The following is an 18,863-nucleotide window of genomic DNA, read 5'->3' on the forward strand; positions in this document are numbered from 1 at the left end:
TTGGACATTCTGAGCGCTAGGAGGCCTATATTGGGAAAAAGAATGTCTACAAATAAAAACTACACAGAAGAATTGTGTGAAACTTCTTTCTGTTCTGTTTGTTCAACTAAAAGAGTTGAACCTTAGTTTTGATTGAGCCGTTCTGAAACACTCTTTCTGTAGAAAATGCAAGTGGAGATTCGGAGCGCTAAGAGGGTAATAGTGGAAAAAGGAATGTCTCCAAATATAAACTACACAGAATCATTCTGTGAAACTTCTTTGTGATCTGTGCATTCAGCTAACAGAGTTAAACCATACTTTTGATTGAGCAGATCTGAACACTCTTTCTGTAGAAAATGCAACTGGACATTTGGAGCACTAAGAGAGTAGTAGTGGAAAAAGGAATATATTCAAATATAAACTACACAGAAGCATTCTGTGAAACTTCTTTCTGATCTGAGCATTCAGCTAACAGAGTTAAACCATACTTTTGATTGAGCAGTTTTGAAACACTCTGTCTGTAGAAAATGCAACGGGACATTCGTAGCGCTAAGTGGGTAATAGTGGAAAAAAGAAAATGTTCAAATATAAACTACACAGAAGCATTGTATGAAACTTCTTTCTGTTCTGTGTATTCAACTAACAGAGTTGAACCTTACTTTTGATTGAGCCTTTCTGAAACACTCTTTCTGTAGAAACTGCAATTGGACATTCTGAGCGCTAAGAGGCCTCTATTGGGAAAAATAATATCTTCAAATAAAAACTACACAGAAGCATTGTGTGAAACTTATTTCTGATATGTTCATTAAGCTAACAGAGTTAATCCATACTTTTGATTGCGCAGTTCTGAACACTCTTTCTGTAGAAAATGCAAGTGGACATTCGGAGCGCTAAGAGGGTAATAGTGGAAAAAGGAATATATTCAAATATAAACTACACAGTATCATTCTGTGAAAATTCTTTCTATTCTGTGCATTCAACTAACAGAGTTGAACCTTACTTTTGATTGAGCCGTTCTGAAACACTCTTTCTGTCGAAACTGCAATTGGACATGCTAAGCGCTAAGAGGGCTACATTGGGAAAAAGAATATCTTCAAATAAAAACTACACAGATGCATTCTGTGAAACTTATTTCTGATCTGTAAATTCAGTTAACAGAGATAAAACATATTTTTGATTGAGCAGTTATGAAACACTCTTTTTGTAGAAAATGCAAGTGGAGATTCGGAGCGCTAAGAGGGTACTAGTGGAAAAAGGAATGTCTTCAAATATAAACTACACAGAATCATTCGGTGAAACGTCTTTCTGATCTGTGCATTCAGCTAACATTGTTAAACCATAATTTTGATTGAGCAGATCTGAACACTCTTTCTGTAGAAAATGCAACTGGACATTTGGAGCGCTAAGAGCGTAGTAGTGGAAAAAGTAATATATTCAAATATAAACTACACAGAAGCATTCTGTGAAACTTCTTTCTGATCTGAGCATTCAGCTAACAGAGTTAAACCATACTTTTGATTGAGCAGTTTTGAAACACTCTGTCTGTAGAAAATGCAACTGGACATTCGTAGCGCTAAGTGAGTAATAGTGGAAAAAATAATATGTTCAAATATAAACTACACAGAAGCATTGTATGAAACTTCTTTCTGTTCTGTGCATTCAACTAACAGAGTTGAACCTTACTTTTGATTGAGCCGTTCTGAAACACTCTTTCTGTAGAAACTGCAATTGGACATTCTGAGCGCTAAGAGGCCTCTATTGGGAAAAATAATATCTTCAAATAAAAACTACACAGAAGCATTGTGTGAAACTTATTTCTGATATGTTCATTAAGCTAACAGAGTTAAACCATACTTTTGATTGCGCAGTTCTGAACACTCTCTCTGTAGAAAATGCAAGTGGACATTCGGAGCGCTAAGAGGGTAATAGTGGAAAGAGGAATATATTCAAATATAAACTACACAGTAGCATTCTGTGAAAAATCTTTCTGTTCTGTGCATTCAACTAACAGATTTGAACCTTACTTTTGATTGAGCCGTTCTGAAACACTCTTTCTGTAGAAACTGCAATTGGACATGCTAAGCGCTAAGAGGCCTACATTGGGAAAAAGAATATCTTCAAATAAAAAGTACACAGATGCATTCTGTGAAACTAATTTCTGATCTGTAAATTCAGTTAACAGAGATAAAACTTATTTTTGATTGAGCAGTTATGAAACACTCTTTTTGTAGAAAATGCAAGTGGAGATTCGGAGCGCTAAGAGGGTAATAGTGGAAAAAGGAATGTCTTCAAATATAAACTACACAGAATCATTTGGTGAAACTTCTTTCTGATCTGTGCATTCAGCTATCAGAGTTAAACCATACTTTTGATTGAGCAGATCTGAACACTCTTTCTGTAGAAAATGCAACTGGACATTTGGAGCGCTAAGAGCGTAGTAGTGGAAAAAGGAATATATTCAAATATAAACTACACAGAAGCATTCTGTGAAACTTCTTTCTGATCTGAGCATTCAGCTAACAGAATTAAACCATACTTTTGATTGAGCAGTTTTGAAACACTCTGTCTGTAGAAAATGCAACTGGACATTCGTAGCGCTAAGTGGGTAATAGTGGAAAAAAGAATATGTTCAAATATAAACTACACAGAAGCATTGTATGAAACTCCTTTCTGTTCTGTGCATTCAACTAACAGAGTTGAACCATACTTTTGATTGAGCCGTTCTGAAACACTCTTTCTGTAGAAACTGCAATTGGACATTCTGAGCGCTAAGAGGCCTATATTGGGAAAAAGAATGTCTACAAATAAAAACTACACAGAAGAATTGTGTGAAACTTCTTTCTGTTCTGTTTGTTCAACTAAAAGAGTTGAACCTTAGTTTTGATTGAGCCGTTCTGAAACACTCTTGCTGTAGAAAATGCAAGTGGAGATTCGGAGCGCTAAGAGGGTAATAGTGGAAAAAGGAATGTCTCCAAATATAAACTACACAGAATCATTCTGTGAAACTTCTTTCTGATCTGTGCATTCAGCTAACAGAGTTAAACCATACTTTTGATTGAGCAGATCTGAACACTCTTTCTGTAGAAAATGCAACTGGACATTTGGAGCGCTAAGAGAGTAGTAGTGGAAAAAGGAATATATTCAAATATAAACTACACAGAAGCATTCTGTGAAACTTCTTTCTGATCTGAGCATTCAGCTAACAGAGTTAAACCATACTTTTGATTGAGCAGTTTTGAAACACTCTGTCTGTAGAAAATGCAACGGGACATTCGTAGCGCTAAGTGGGTAATAGTGGAAAAAAGAATATGTTCAAATATAAACTACACAGAAGCATTGTATGAAACTTCTTTCTGTTCTGTGCATTCAACTAATAGAGTTGAACCTTACTTTTGATTGAGCCTTTCTGAAACACTCTTTCTGTAGAAACTGCAATTGGACATTCTGAGCGCTAAGAGGCCTCTATTGGGAAAAATAATATCTTCAAATAAAAACTACGCAGAAGCATTGTGTGAAACTTATTTCTGATATGTTCATTAGGCTAACAGAGTTAAACCATACTTTTGATTGCACAGTTCTGAACACTCTTTCTGTAGAAAATACAAGTGGACATTCGGAGCGCTAAGAGGGTAATAGTGGAAAAAGGAATATATTCAAATATAAACTACACAGTAGCATTCTGTGAAAATTCTTTCTGTTCTGTGCATTCAACTAACAGAGTTGAACCTTACTTTTGATTGAGCCGTTCTGAAACACTCTTTCTGTCGAAATTGCAATTGGACATGCTAAGCGCTAAGAGGCCTACATTGGGAAAAAGAATATCTTCAAATAAAAACTACACAGATGCATTCTGTGAAACTTATTTCTGATCTGTAAATTCAGTTAACAGAGATAAAACATATTTTTGATTGAGCAGTTATGAAACACTCTTTTTGTAGAAAATGCAAGTGGAGATTCGGAGCGCTAAGAGGTTACTAGTGGAAGAAGGAATGTCTTCAAATATAAACTACACAGAATCATTCGGTGAAACTTCTTTCTGATCTGTGCATTCAGCTAACAGAGTTAAACCATACTATTGATTGAGCAGATCTGAACACTCTTTATGTAGAAAATGCAACTGGACTTTTGAAGTGCTAAGAGCGTAGTAGTGGAAAAAGGAATATATTCAAATATAAACTACACAGAAGCATTCTGTGAAACTTCTTTCTGATCTGAGCATTCAGCTAACAGAGTTAAACCATACTTTTGATTGAGCAGTTTTGAAACACTCTGTCTGTAGAAAATGCAACTGGACATTCGTAGCGCTAAGTGGGTAATAGTGGAAAAAAGAATATGTTCAAATATAAACTACACAGAAGCATTGTATGAAACTTCTTTCTGTTCTGTGCATTCAACTAACAGAGTTGAACCTTACTTTTGATTGAGCCGTTCTGAAACACTCTTTCTGTAGAAACTGCAATTGGACATTCTGAGCGCTAAGAGGCCTATATTGGGAAAAAGAATGTCTACAAATAAAAACTACACTGAAGAATTGTGTGAAACTTCTTTCTGTTCTGTATGTTCAACTAAAAGAGTTGAACCTTAGTTTTGATTGAGCCGTTCTGAAACACTCTTTCTGTAGAAAATGCAAGTGGAGATTCCGAGCGCTAAGAGGGTAATAGTGGAAAAAGGAATGTCTCCAAATATAAACTACACAGAATCATTCTGTGAAACTTCTTTCTGATCTGTGCATTCAGCTAACAGATTTAAACCATACTTTTGATTGAGCAGATCTGAACACTCTTTCTGTAGAAAATGCAACTGGACATTTGGAGCGCTAAGAGAGTAGTAGTGGAAAAAGGAATATATTCAAATATAAACCACACAGAAGCATTCTGTGAAACTTCTTTCTGATCTGAGCATTCAGCTAACAGAGTTAAACCATACTTTTGATTGAGCAGTTTTGAAACACTCTGTCTGTAGAAAATGCAACGGGACATTCGTAGCGCTAAGTGGGTAATAGTGGAAAAAAGAATATGTTCAAATATAAACTACACAGAAGCATTGTATGAAACTTCTTTCTGTTCTGTGCATTCAACTAACAGAGTTGAACCTTACTTTTGATTGAGCCTTTCTGAAACACTCTTTCTGTAGAAACTGCAATTGGACATTCTGAGCGCTAAGAGGCCTCTATTGGGAAAAATAATATCTTCAAATAAAAACTACACAGAAGCATTGTGTGAAACTTATTTCTGATATGTTCATTAAGCTAACAGAGTTAAACCATACTTTTGATTGCGCAGTTCTGAACACTCTTTCTGTAGAAAATGCAAGTGGACATTCGGAGCGCTAAGAGGGTAATAGTGGAAAAAGGAATATATTCAAATATAAACTACACAGTATCATTCTGTGAAAATTCTTTCTGTTCTGTGCATTCAACTAACAGAGTTGAACCTTACTTTTGATTGAGCCGTTCTGAAACACTCTTTCTGTCGAAACTGCAATTGGACATGCTAAGCGCTAAGAGGGCTACATTGGGAAAAAGAATATCTTCAAATAAAAACTACACAGATGCATTCTGTGAAACTTATTTCTGATCTGTAAATTCAGTTAACAGAGATAAAACATATTTTTGATTGAGCAGTTATGAAACACTCTTTTTGTAGAAAATGCAAGTGGAGATTCGGAGCGCTAAGAGGGTACTAGTGGAAAAAGGAATGTCTTCAAATATAAACTACACAGAATCATTTGGTGAAACGTCTTTCTGATCTGTGCATTCAGCTAACATTGTTAAACCATACTTTTGATTGAGCAGATCTGAACACTCTTTCTGTAGAAAATGCAACTGGACATTTGGAGCGCTAAGAGCGTAGTAGTGGAAAAAGGAATATATTCAAATATAAACTACACAGAAGCATTCTGTGAAACTTCTTTCTGATCTGAGCATTCAGCTAACAGAGTTAAACCATACTTTTGATTGAGCAGTTTTGAAACACTCTGTCTGTAGAAAATGCAACTGGACATTCGTAGCGCTAAGTGAGTAATAGTGGAAAAAAGAATATGTTCAAATATAAACTACACAGAAGCATTGTATGAAACTTCTTTCTGTTCTGTGCATTCAACTAACAGAGTTGAACCTTACTTTTGATTGAGCCGTTCTGAAACACTCTTTCTGTAGAAACTGCAATTGGACATTCTGAGCGCTAAGAGGCCTCTATTGGGAAAAATAATATCTTCAAATAAAAACTACACAGAAGCATTGTGTGAAACTTATTTCTGATATGTTCATTAAGCTAACAGAGTTAAACCATACTTTTGATTGCGCAGTTCTGAACACTCTCTCTGTAGAAAATGCAAGTGCACATTCGGAGCGCTAAGAGGGTAATAGTGGAAAGAGGAATATATTCAAATATAAACTACACAGTAGCATTCTGTGAAAATTCTTTCTGTTCTGTGCATTCAACTAACAGAGTTGAACCTTACTTTTGATTGAGCCGTTCTGAAACACTCTTTCTGTAGAAACTGCAATTGGACATGCTAAGCGCTAAGAGGCCTACATTGGGAAAAAGAATATCTTCAAATAAAAACTACACAGATGCATTCTGTGAAACTTATTTCTGATCTGTAAATTCAGTTAACAGAGATAAAACATATTTTTGATTGAGCAGTTATGAAACACTCTTTTTGTAGAAAATGCAAGTGGAGATTCGGAGCGCTAAGAGGGTAATAGTGGAAAAAGGAATGTCTTCAAATATAAACTACACAGAATCATTTGGTGAAACTTCTTTCTGATCTGTGCATTCAGCTAACAGAGTTAAACCATACTTTTGATTGAGCAGATCTGAACACTCTTTCTGTAGAAAATGCAACTGGACATTTGGAGCGCTAAGAGCGTAGTAGTGGAAAAAGGAATATATTCAAATATAAACTACACAGAAGCATTCTGTGAAACTTCTTTCTGATCTGAGCATTCAGCTAACAGAGTTAAACCATACTTTTGATTGAGCAGTTTTGAAACACTCTGTCTGTAGAAAATGCAACTGGACATTCGTAGCGCTAAGTGGGTAATAGTGGAAAAAAGAATATGTTCAAATATAAACTACACAGAAGCATTGTATGAAACTTCTTTCTGTTCTGTGCATTCAACTAACAGAGTTGAACCATACCTTTGATTGAGCCGTTCTGAAACACTCTTTCTGTAGAAACTGCAATTGGACATTCTGAGCGCTAAGAGGCCTATATTGGGAAAAAGAATGTCTACAAATAAAAACTACACAGAAGAATTGTGTGAAACTTCTTTCTGTTCTGTTTGTTCAACTAAAAGAGTTGAACCTTAGTTTTGATTGAGCCGTTCTGAAACACTCTTGCTGTAGAAAATGCAAGTGGAGATTCGGAGCGCTAAGAGGGTAATAGTGGAAAAAGGAATGTCTCCAAATATAAACTACACAGAATCATTCTGTGAAACTTCTTTCTGATCTGTGCATTCAGCTAACAGAGTTAAACCATACTTTTGATTGAGCAGATCTGAACACTCTTTCTGTAGAAAATGCAACTGGACATTTGGAGCGGTAAGAGAGTAGTAGTGGAAAAAGGAATATATTCAAATATAAACTACACAGAAGCATTCTGTGAAACTTCTTTCTGATCTGAGCATTCAGCTAACAGAGTTAAACCATACTTTTGATTGAGCAGTTTGAAACACTCTGTCTGTAGAAAATGCAACGGGACATTCGTAGCGCTAAGTGGGTAATAGTGGAAAAAAGAATATGTTCAAATAGAAACTACACAGAAGCATTGTATGAAACATCTTTCTCTTCTGTGCATTCAACTAACAGAGTTGAACCTTACTTTTGATTGAGCCTTTCTGAAACACTCTTTCTGTAGAAACTGCAATTGGACATTCTGAGCGCTAAGAGGCCTCTATTGGGAAAAATAATATCTTCAAATAAAAACTACACAGAACCATTGTGTGAAACTTATTTCTGATATGTTCATTAAGCTAACAGAGTTAAACCATACTTTTGATTGCGCTGTTCTGAACACTCTTTCTGTAGAAAATGCAAGTGGACTTTCGGAGCGCTAAGAGGGTAATAGTGGAAAAAGGAATATATACAAATATAAACTACACAGTAGCATTCTGTGAAAATTTTTTCTGTTCTGTGCATTCAACTAACAGAGTTGAACCTTACTTTTGATTGAGCCGTTCTGAAACACTCTTTCTGTAGAAACTGCAATTGGACATGCTAAGGGCTAAGAGGGCTACATTGGGAAAAAGAATATCTTCAAATAAAAACTACACAGATGCATTCTGTGAAACTTATTTCTGATCTGTAAATTCAGTTAACAGAGATAAAATATATTTTTGATTGAGCAGTTATGAAACACTCTTTTTTAGAAAATGCAAGTGGAGATTCGGAGCGCTAAGAGGGTACTAGTGGAAAAAGGAATGTCTTCAAATATAAACTACACAGAATCATTCGGTGAAACGTCTTTCTGATCTGTGCATTCAGCTAACAGAGTTAAAACATACTTTTGATTGAGCAGATCTGAACACTCTTTCTGTAGAAAATGCAACTGGACATTTCAAGCGCTAAGAGCGTAGTAGTGGAAAAAGGAATATATTCAAATATAAACTACACAGAAGCATTCTGTGAAACTTCTTTCTGATCTGAGCATTCAGCTAACAGAGTTAAACCATACTTTTGATTGAGCAGTTTTGAAACACTCTGTCTGTAGATAATGCAACTGGACATTCGTAGCGCTAAGTGGGTAATAGTGGTAAAAAGAATATGTTCAAATATAAACTACACAGAAGCATTGTATGAAACTTCTTTCTGTTCTGTGCATTCAACTAACAGAGTTGAACCTTACTTTTGATTGAGCCGTTCTCAAACACTCTTTCTGTAGAAACTGCAATTGGACATTCTGAGTGCTAAGAGGCCTATATTGGGAAAAAGAATGTCTACAAATAAAAACTACACAGAAGAATTGTGTGAAACTTCTTTCTGTTCTGTTTGTTCAACTAAAAGAGTTGAACCTTAGTTTTGATTGAGCCGTTCTGAAACACTCTTTCTGTAGAAAATGCAAGTGGAGATTCGGAGCGCTAAGAGGGTAATAGTGGAAAAAGGAATGTCTCCAAATATAAACTACACAGAATCATTCTGTGAAACTTCTTTCTGATCTGTGCATTCAGCTAACAGAGTTAAACCATACTTTTGATTGAGCAGATCTGAACACTCTTTCTGTAGAAAATGCAACTGGACATTTGGAGCGCTAAGAGCGTAGTAGTGGAAAAAGGAATATATTCAAATATAAACTACACAGAAGCATTCTCTGAAACTTCTTTCTGATCTGAGCATTCAGCTAACAGAGTTAAACCATACTTTTGATTGAGCAGTTTTGAAACACTCTGTCTGTAGAAAATGCAACGAGACATTCGTAGCGCTAAGTGGGTAATAGTGGAAAAAAGAATATGTTCAAATATAAACTACACAGAAGCATTGTATGAAACTTCTTTCTGTTCTGTGCATTCAACTAACAGAGTTGAACCTTACTTTTGATTGAGCCTTTCTGAAACACTCTTTCTGTAGAAACTGCAATTGTACATTCTGAGCGCTAAGAGGCCTCTATTGGGAAAAATAATATCTTCAAATAATAACTACACAGAAGCATTGTGTGAAACTTATTTCTGATATGTTCATTAAGCTAACAGAGTTAAACCATATTTTTGATTGCGCAGTTCTGAACACTCTTTCTGTAGAAAATGCAAGTGGACATTCGGAGCGCTAAGAGGTTAATAGTGGAAAAAGGAATATATTCAAATATAAACTACACAGTAGCATTCTGTGAAAATTCTTTCTGTTCTGTGCATTCAACTAACAGAGTTGAACCTTACTTTTGATTGAGCCTTTCTGAAACACTCTTTCTGTAGAAACTGCAATTGGACATGCTAAGCGCTAAGAGGCCTGCATTGGGAAAAAGAATATCTTCAAATAAAAACTACACAGATGCATTCTGTGAAACTTATTTCTGATCTGTAAATTCAGTTAACAGAGATAAAACATATTTTTGATTGAGCAGTTATGAAACACTCTTTTTGTAGAAAATGCAAGTGGAGATTCGGAGCGCTAAGTGGGTACTAGTGGAAAAAGGAATGTCTTCAAATATAAACTACACAGAATCATTCGGTGAAACTTCCTTCTGATCTGTGCATTCAGCTAACAGAGTTAAACCATACTTTTGATTGAGTAGATCTGAACACTCTTTCTGTAGAAAATGCAACTGGACATTTGGAGCGCTAAGAGCTTAGTAGTGGAAAAAGGAATATATTCAAATACAAACTACACAGAAGCATTCTGTGAAACTTCTTTCTGATCTGAGCATTCAGCTAACAGAGTTAAACCATACTTTTGATTGAGCAGTTTTGAAACACTCTGTCTGTAGAAAATGCAACTGGACATTCGTAGCGCTAAGTGGGTAATAGTGGAAAAAAGAATATGTTCAAATATAAACTACACAGAAGCATTGTATGAAACTTCTTTCTGTTCTGTGCATTCAACTAACAGAGTTGAACCTTACTTTTGATTGAGCCGTTCTGAAACACTCTTTCTGTAGAAACTGCAATTGGACATTCTGAGCGCTAAGAGGCCTATATTGGGAAAAAGAATCTCTACAAATAAAAACTACACAGAAGAATTGTGTGAAGCTTCTTTCTGTTCTGTTTGTTCAACTAAAAGAGTTGAACCTTAGTTTTGATTGAGCCGTTCTGAAAAACTCTTTCTGTAGTAAATGCAAGTGGAGATTCGGAGCGATAAGAGGGTAATAGTGGAAAAAGGAATGTCTCCAAATATAAACTACACAGAATCATTCTGTGAAACTTCTTTCTGATCTGTGCATTCAGCTAACAGAGTTAAACCATACTTTTGATTGAGCAGATCTGAACACTCTTTCTGTAGAAAATGCAACTGGACATTTGGAGCGCTAAGAGAGTAGTAGTGGAAAAAGGAATATATTCAAATATAAACTACACAGAAGCATTCTGTGAAACTTCTTTCTGATCTGAGCATTCAACTAACAGAGTTAAACCATACTTTTGATTGAGCATTTTTGAAACACTCTGTCTGTAGAAAATGCAACGGGACATTCGTAGCGCTAAGTGGGTAATAGTGGAAAAAAGAATATGTTCAATTATAAACTACACAGAAGCATTGTATGAAACTTCTTTCTGTTCTGTGCATTCAACTAACAGAGTTGAACCTTATTTTGATTGAGCCTTTCTGAAACACTCTTTCTGTAGAAACTGCAATTGGACATTCTGAGCGCTAAGAGGCCTCTATTGGGAAAAATAATATCTTCAAATAATAACTACACAGAAGCATTGTGTGAAACGTATTTCTGATATGTTCATTAAGCTAACAGAGATAACCATATTTTTGATTGCGCAGTTCTGCACACTCTTTCTGTAGAAAATGCAAGTGGACATTCGGAGCGCTAAGAGGGTAATAGTGGAAACAGGAATATATTCAAATATAAACTACACAGTAGCATTCTGTGAAAATTCTTTCTGTTCTGTGCATTCAACTAACAGAGTTGAACCTTACTTTTGATTGAGCAGTTCTGAAACACTCTTTCTGTAGAAACTGCAATTGGACATGCTAAGCGCTAAGAGGCCTACATTGGGAAAAAGAATATCTTCAAATAAAAACTTCACAGATGCATTCTGTGAAACTTATTTCTGATCTGTAAATTCAGTTAACAGAGATAAAACATATTTTTGATTGAGCAGTTATGAAACACTCTTTTTGTAGAAAATGCAAGTGGAGATTCGGAGCGCTAAGAGGGTACTAGTGGAAAAAGGAATGTCTTCAAATATAAACTACACAGAATCATTCGGTGAAACTTCCTTCTGATCTGTGCATTCAGCTAACAGAGTTAAACCATACTTTTGATTGAGCAGATCTGAACACTCTTTATGTAGAAAATGCAACTGGACATTTGGAGCGCTAAGAGCGTAGTAGTGGAAAAAGGAATATATTCAAATATAAACTACACAGAAGCATTCTTTGAAACTATTTTCTGATCTGAGCATTCAGCTAACAGAGTTAAACCATACTTTTGATTGAGCAGTTTTGAAACACTCTCTCTGTAGAAAATGCAACTGGACAATTGTAGCGCTATGTGGGTAATAGTGGAAAAAAGAATATGTTCAAATATAAACTACACAGAAGCATTGTATGAAACTTCTTTCTGTTCTGTGCATTCAACTAAAAGAGTTGAACCTTACTTTTGATTGAGCCGTTCTGAAACACTCTTTCTGTAGAAACTGCAATTGGACATTCTGAGCGCTAAGAGGCCTCTATTGGGAAAAATAATATCTTCAAATAAAAACTACACAGAAGCATTGTGTGAAACTTATTTCTGATATGTTCATTAGGCTAACAGAGTTAAACCATACTTTTGATTGCGCAGTTCTGAACACTCTTTCTGTAGAAAATGCAAGTGGACATTCGGAGCGCTAAGAGGGTAATAGTGGAAAAAGGAATATATTCAAATATAAACTACACAGTAGCATTCTGTGAAAATTCTTTCTGTTCTGTGCATTCAACTAACAGAGTTGAACCTTACTTTTGATTGAGCCGTTCTGAAACACTCTTTCTGTCGAAACTGCAATTGGACATGCTAAGCGCTAAGAGGCCTACATTGGGAAAAAGAATATCTTCAAATAAAAACTACACAGATGCATTCTGTGAAACTTATTTCTGATCTGTAAATTCAGTTAACAGAGATAAAATATATTTTTGATTGAGCAGTTATGAAACAAACTTTTTGTAGAAAATGCAAGTGGACATTCGGAGCGCTAAGAGGGTAATAGTGGAAAAAGGAATGTCTACAAATATAAACTACACAGAATCATTCGGTGAAACTTCTTTCTGATCTGTGCATTCAGCTAACAGAGTTAAACCATACTTTTGATTGAGCAGATCTGAACACTCTTTCTGTAGAAAATGCAACTGGATATTTGGAGCGCTAAGAGCGTAGTAGTGGAAAAAGGAATATATTCAAATATAAACTACACAGAAGCATTCTGTGAAACTTCTTTCTGATCTGAGCATTCAGCTAACAGAGTTAAACCATACTTTTGATTGAGCAGTTTTGAAACACTCTGTCTGTAGAAAATGCACCAGGACATTCGTAGCGCTAAGTGGGTAATAGTGGAAAAAAGAATATGTTCAAATATAAACTACACAGAAGCATTGTATGAAACTTCTTTCTGGTCTGTGCATTCAACTAACAGAGTTGAACCTTACTTTTGATTGAGCCGTTCTGAAACACTCTTTCTGTAGAAACTGCAATTGGACATTCTGAGCGCTAGGAGGCCCATATTGGGAAAAAGAATGTCTACAAATAAAAACTACACAGAAGAATTGTGTGAAACTTCTTTCTGTTCTGTTTGTTCAACTAAAAGAGTTGAACCTTAGTTTGGATTGAGCCGTTCTGAAACACTCTTTCTGTAGAAAATGCAATGGAAATTCGGAGCGCTAAGAGGGTAATAGTGGAAAAAGGAATGTCTCCAAATATAAACTACACAGAATCATTCTGTGAAACTTCTTTCTGATCTGTGCATTCAGCTAACAGAGTTAAACCATACTTTTGATTGAGCAGATCTGAACACTCTTTCTGTAGAAAATGCAACTGGACATTTGGAGCGCTAAGAGAGTAGTAGTGGAAAAAGGAATATATTCAAATATAAACTACACAGAAGCATTCTGTGAAACTTCTTTCTGATCTGAGCATTCAGCTAACAGAGTTAAACCATACTTTTGATTGAGCAGTTTTGAAACACTCTGTCTGTAGAAAATGCAACTGGACATTCGTAGCGCTAAGTGGGTAATAGTGGAAAAAAGAATATGTTCAAATATAAACTACACAGAAGCATTGTATGAAACTTCTTTCTGTTCTGTGCATTCAACTAACACAGTTGAACCTTACTTTTGATTGAGCCTTTCTGAAACACTCTTTCTGTAGAAATTGCAATTGGACATTCTGAGCGCTAAGAGGCCTCTATTGGGAAAAATAATATCTTCAAATAAAAACTACACAGAAGCATTGTGTGAAACTTATTTCTGATATGTTCATTAAGCTAACAGAGTTAAACCATACTTTTGATTGCGCAGTTCTGAACAATCTTTCTGTAGAAAATGCAAGTGGACATTCGGAGAGCTAAGATGGTAATAGTGGAAAAAGGAATATATTCAAATATAAACTACACAGTAGCATTCTGTGAAAATTCTTTCTGTTCTGTGCATTCAACTAACAGAGTTGAACCTTACTTTTGATTGAGCCGTTCTGAAACACTCTTTCTGTCGAAACTGCAATTGGACATGCTAAGCGCTGAGAGGCCTACATTGGGAGAAAGAATATCTTCAAATAAAAACTACACAGATGCATTCTGTGAAACTTATTTCTGATCTGTAAATTCAGTTAACAGAGATAAAACATATTTTTGATTGAGCAGTTATGAAACACTCTTTTTGTAGATAATGCAAGTGGAGATTCGGAGCGCTAAGAGGGTACTAGTGGAAAAAGGAATGTCTTCAAATATAAACTACACAGAATCATTCGGTGAAACTTCCTTCTGATCTGTGCATTCAGCTAACAGAGTTAAACCATACTTTTGATTGAGTAGATCTGAACACTCTTTCTGTAGAAAATGCAACTGGACATTTGGAGCGCTAAGAGCGTAGTAGTGGAAAAAGGAATATATTCAAATATAAACTACAGAGAAGCATTCTGTGAAACTTCTTTCTGATCTGAGCATTCAGCTAACAGAGTTAAACCATACTTTTGATTGAGCAGTTTTGAAACACTCTGTCTGTAGAAAATGCAACTGGACATTCGTAGCGCTAAGTGGGTAATAGTGGAAAAAAGAATATGTTCAAATAGAAACTACACAGAAGCATTGTATGAAACTTCTTTCTGTTCTGTGCATTCAACTAACAGAGTTGAACCTTACTTTTGATTGAGCCGTTCTCAAACACTCTTTCTGTAGAAACTGCAATTGGACATTCTGAGCGCTAAGAGGCCTATATTGGGAAAAAGAATGTCTACAAATAAAAACTACACAGAAGAATTGTGTGAAACTTCTTTCTGTTCTGTTTGTTCAACTAAAAGAGTTGAACCTTAGTTTTGATTGAGCCGTTCTGAAACACTCTTTCTGTAGAAAATGCAAGTGGAGATTCGGAGCGCTAAGAGGGTAATAGTGGAAAAAGGAATGTCTCCAAATATAAACTACACAGAATCATTCTGTGAAACTTCTTTCTGATCTGTGCATTCAGCTAACAGAGTTAAACCATACTTTTGATTGAGCAGATCTGAACACTCTTTCTGTAGAAAATGCAACTGGACATTTGGAGCGCTAAGAGCGTAGTAGTGGAAAAAGGAATATATTCAAATATAAACTACACAGAAGCATTCTGTGAAACTTCTTTCTGACCTGAGCATTCAGCTAACAGAGTTAAACCATACTTTTGATTGAGCAGTTTTGAAACACTCTGTCTGTAGAAAATGCAACTGGACATTCGTAGCGCTAAGTGGGTAATAGTGGAAAAAAAAATATGTTCAAATATAAACTACGCAGAAGCATTGTATGAAACTTCTTTCTGTTCTGTGCATTCAACTAACAGAGTTGAACCTTACTTTTGATTGAGCCTTTCTGAAACACTCTTTCTGTAGAAACTGCAATTGAACATTCTGAGCGCTAAGAGGCCTCTATTGGGAAAAATAATATCTTCAAATAAAAACTACACAGAAGCATTGTGTGAAACTTATTTCTGATATGTTCATTAGGCTAACAGAGTTAAACCATACTTTTGATTGCGCAGTTCTGAACACTCTTTCTGTAGAAAATGCAAGTGGACATTCGGAGCGCTAAGAGGGTAATAGTGGAAAAAGGAATATATTCAAATATAAACTACACAGTAGCATTCTGTGAAAATTCTTTCTGTTCTGTGCATTCAACTAACAGAGTTGAACCTTACTTTTGATTGAGCCGTTCTGAAACACTCTTTCTGTCGAAACTGCAATTGGACATACTAAGCGCTGAGAGGCCTACATTGGGAGAAAGAATATCTTCAAATAAAAACTACACAGATGCATTCTGTGAAACTTATTTCTGATCTGTAAATTCAGTTAACAGAGATAAAACATATTTTTGATTGAGCAGTTATGAAACACTCTTTTTGTAGATAATGCAAGTGGAGATTCGGAGCGCTAAGAGGGTACTAGTGGAAAAAGGAATGTCTTCAAATATAAACTACACAGAATCATTCGGTGAAACTTCCTTCTGATCTGTGCATTCAGCTAACAGAGTTAAACCATACTTTTGATTGAGTAGATCTGTACACTCTTTCTGTAGAAAATGCAACTGGACATTTGGAGCGCTAAGAGCGTAGTAGTGGAAAAAGGAATATATTCAAATATAAACTACAGAGAAGCATTCTGTGAAACTTCTTTCTGATCTGAGCATTCAGCTAACAGAGTTAAACCATACTTTTGATTGAGCAGTTTTGAAACACTCTGTCTGTAGAAAATGCAACTGGACATTCGTAGCGCTAAGTGGGTAATAGTGGAAAAAAGAATATGTTCAAATAGAAACTACACAGAAGCATTGTATGAAACTTCTTTCTGTTCTGTGCATTCAACTAACAGAGTTGAACCTTACTTTTGATTGAGCCGTTCTCAAACACTCTTTCTGTAGAAACTGCAATTGGACATTCTGAGCGCTAAGAGGCCTATATTGGGAAAAAGAATGTCTACAAATAAAAACTACACAGAAGAATTGTGTGAAACTTCTTTCTGTTCTGTTTGTTCAACTAAAAGAGTTGAACCTTAGTTTTGATTGAGCCGTTCTGAAACACTCTTTCTGTAGAAAATGCAAGTGGAGATTCGGAGCGCTAAGAGGGTAATAGTGGAAAAAGGAATGTCTCCAAATATAAACTACACAGAATCATTCTGTGAAACTTCTTTCTGATCTGTGCATTCAGCTAACAGAGTTAAACCATACTTTTGATTGAGCAGATCTGAACACTCTTTCTGTAGAAAATGCAACTGGACATTTGGAGCGCTAAGAGCGTAGTAGTGGAAAAAGGAATATATTCAAATATAAACTACACAGAAGCATTCTGTGAAACTTCTTTCTGACCTGAGCATTCAGCTAACAGAGTTAAACCATACTTTTGATTGAGCAGTTTTGAAACACTCTGTCTGTAGAAAATGCAACTGGACATTCGTAGCGCTAAGTGGGTAATAGTGGAAAAAAGAATATGTTCAAATATAAACTACGCAGAAGCATTGTATGAAACTTCTTTCTGTTCTGTGCATTCAACTAACAGAGTTGAACCTTACTTTTGATTGAGCCTTTCTGAAACACTCTTTCTGTAGAAACTGCAATTGGACATTCTGAGCGCTAAGAGGCCTCTATTGGGAAAAATAATATCTTCAAATAAAAACTACACAGAAGCATTGTGTGAAACTTATTTCTGATATGTTCATTAGGCTAACAGAGTTAAACCATACTTTTGATTGCGCAGTTCTGAACACTCTTTCTGTAGAAAATGCAAGTGGACATTCGGAGCGCTAAGAGGGTAATAGTGGAAAAAGGAATATATTCAAATATAAACTGCACAGTAGCATTCTGTGAAAATTCTTTCTGTTCTGTGCATTCAACTAACAGAGTTGAACCTTACTTTTGATTGAGCCGTTCTGAAACACTCTTTCTGTCGAAACTGCAATTGGACAAGCTAAGCGCTGAGAGGCCTACATTGGGAGAAAGAATATCTTCAAATAAAAACTACACAGATGCATTCTGTGAAACTTATTTCTGATCTGTAAATTCAGTTAACAGAGATAAAACATATTTTTGATTGAGCAGTTATGAAACACTCTTTTTGTAGAAAATGCAAGTGGAGATTCGGAGCGCTAAGAGGGTACTAGTGGAAAAAGGAATGTCTTCAAATATAAACTACACAGAATCATTCGGTGAAACTTATTTCTGATCTGTGCATTCAGCTAACAGAGTTAAACCATACTTTTGATTGAGCAGATCTGAACACTCTTTATGTAGAAAATGCAACTGGACATTTGGAGCACTAAGAGCGTAGTAGTGGAAAAAGGAATATATTCAAATATAAACTACACAGAAGCATTCTGTGAAACTTCTTTCTGATCTGAGCATTCAGCTAACAGAGTTAAACCATACATTTGATTGAGCAGTTTTGAAACACTCTGTCTGTAGAAAATGCAACTGGACATTCGTAGCGCTAAGTGGGTAATAGTGGAAAAAAGAATATGTTCAAATATAAACTACACAGAAGCATTGTATGAAACTTCTTTCTGTTCTGTGCATTCAACTAACAGAGTTGAACCTTACTTTTGATTGAGCCGTTCTGAAACACTCTTTCTTTAGAAACTGCAATTGGACATTCTGAGCGCTAAGAGGCCTATATTGGGAAAAAGAATGTCTACAAATAAAAACTACACAGAAGAATTGTGTGAAACTTCTTTCTGTTCTGTTTGTTCAACTAAAAGAGTTGAAACTTAGTTTTGATTGAGCCGTTCTGAAACACTCTTTCTGTAGAAAATGCAATGGAGATTCGGAGCACTAAGAGGGTAATAGTGGAAAAAGGAATGACTCCAAATATAAACTACACAGAATCATTCTGTGAAACTTCTTTCTGATCTGTGCATTCAGCTAACAGAGTTAAACCATACTTTTGATTGAGCAGATCTGAACACTCTTTCTGTAGAAAATGCAACTGGACATTTGGAGCGCTAAGAGAGTAGTAGTGGAAAAGGGAATATATTCAAATGTAAACTACACAGAAGCATTCTGTGAAACTTCTTTCTGA

This window comes from Symphalangus syndactylus, chromosome 17 (assembly GCF_028878055.3).
Source record: "Symphalangus syndactylus isolate Jambi chromosome 17, NHGRI_mSymSyn1-v2.1_pri, whole genome shotgun sequence".
In the NCBI taxonomy this organism is placed as follows: Eukaryota; Metazoa; Chordata; class Mammalia; order Primates; family Hylobatidae; genus Symphalangus; species Symphalangus syndactylus.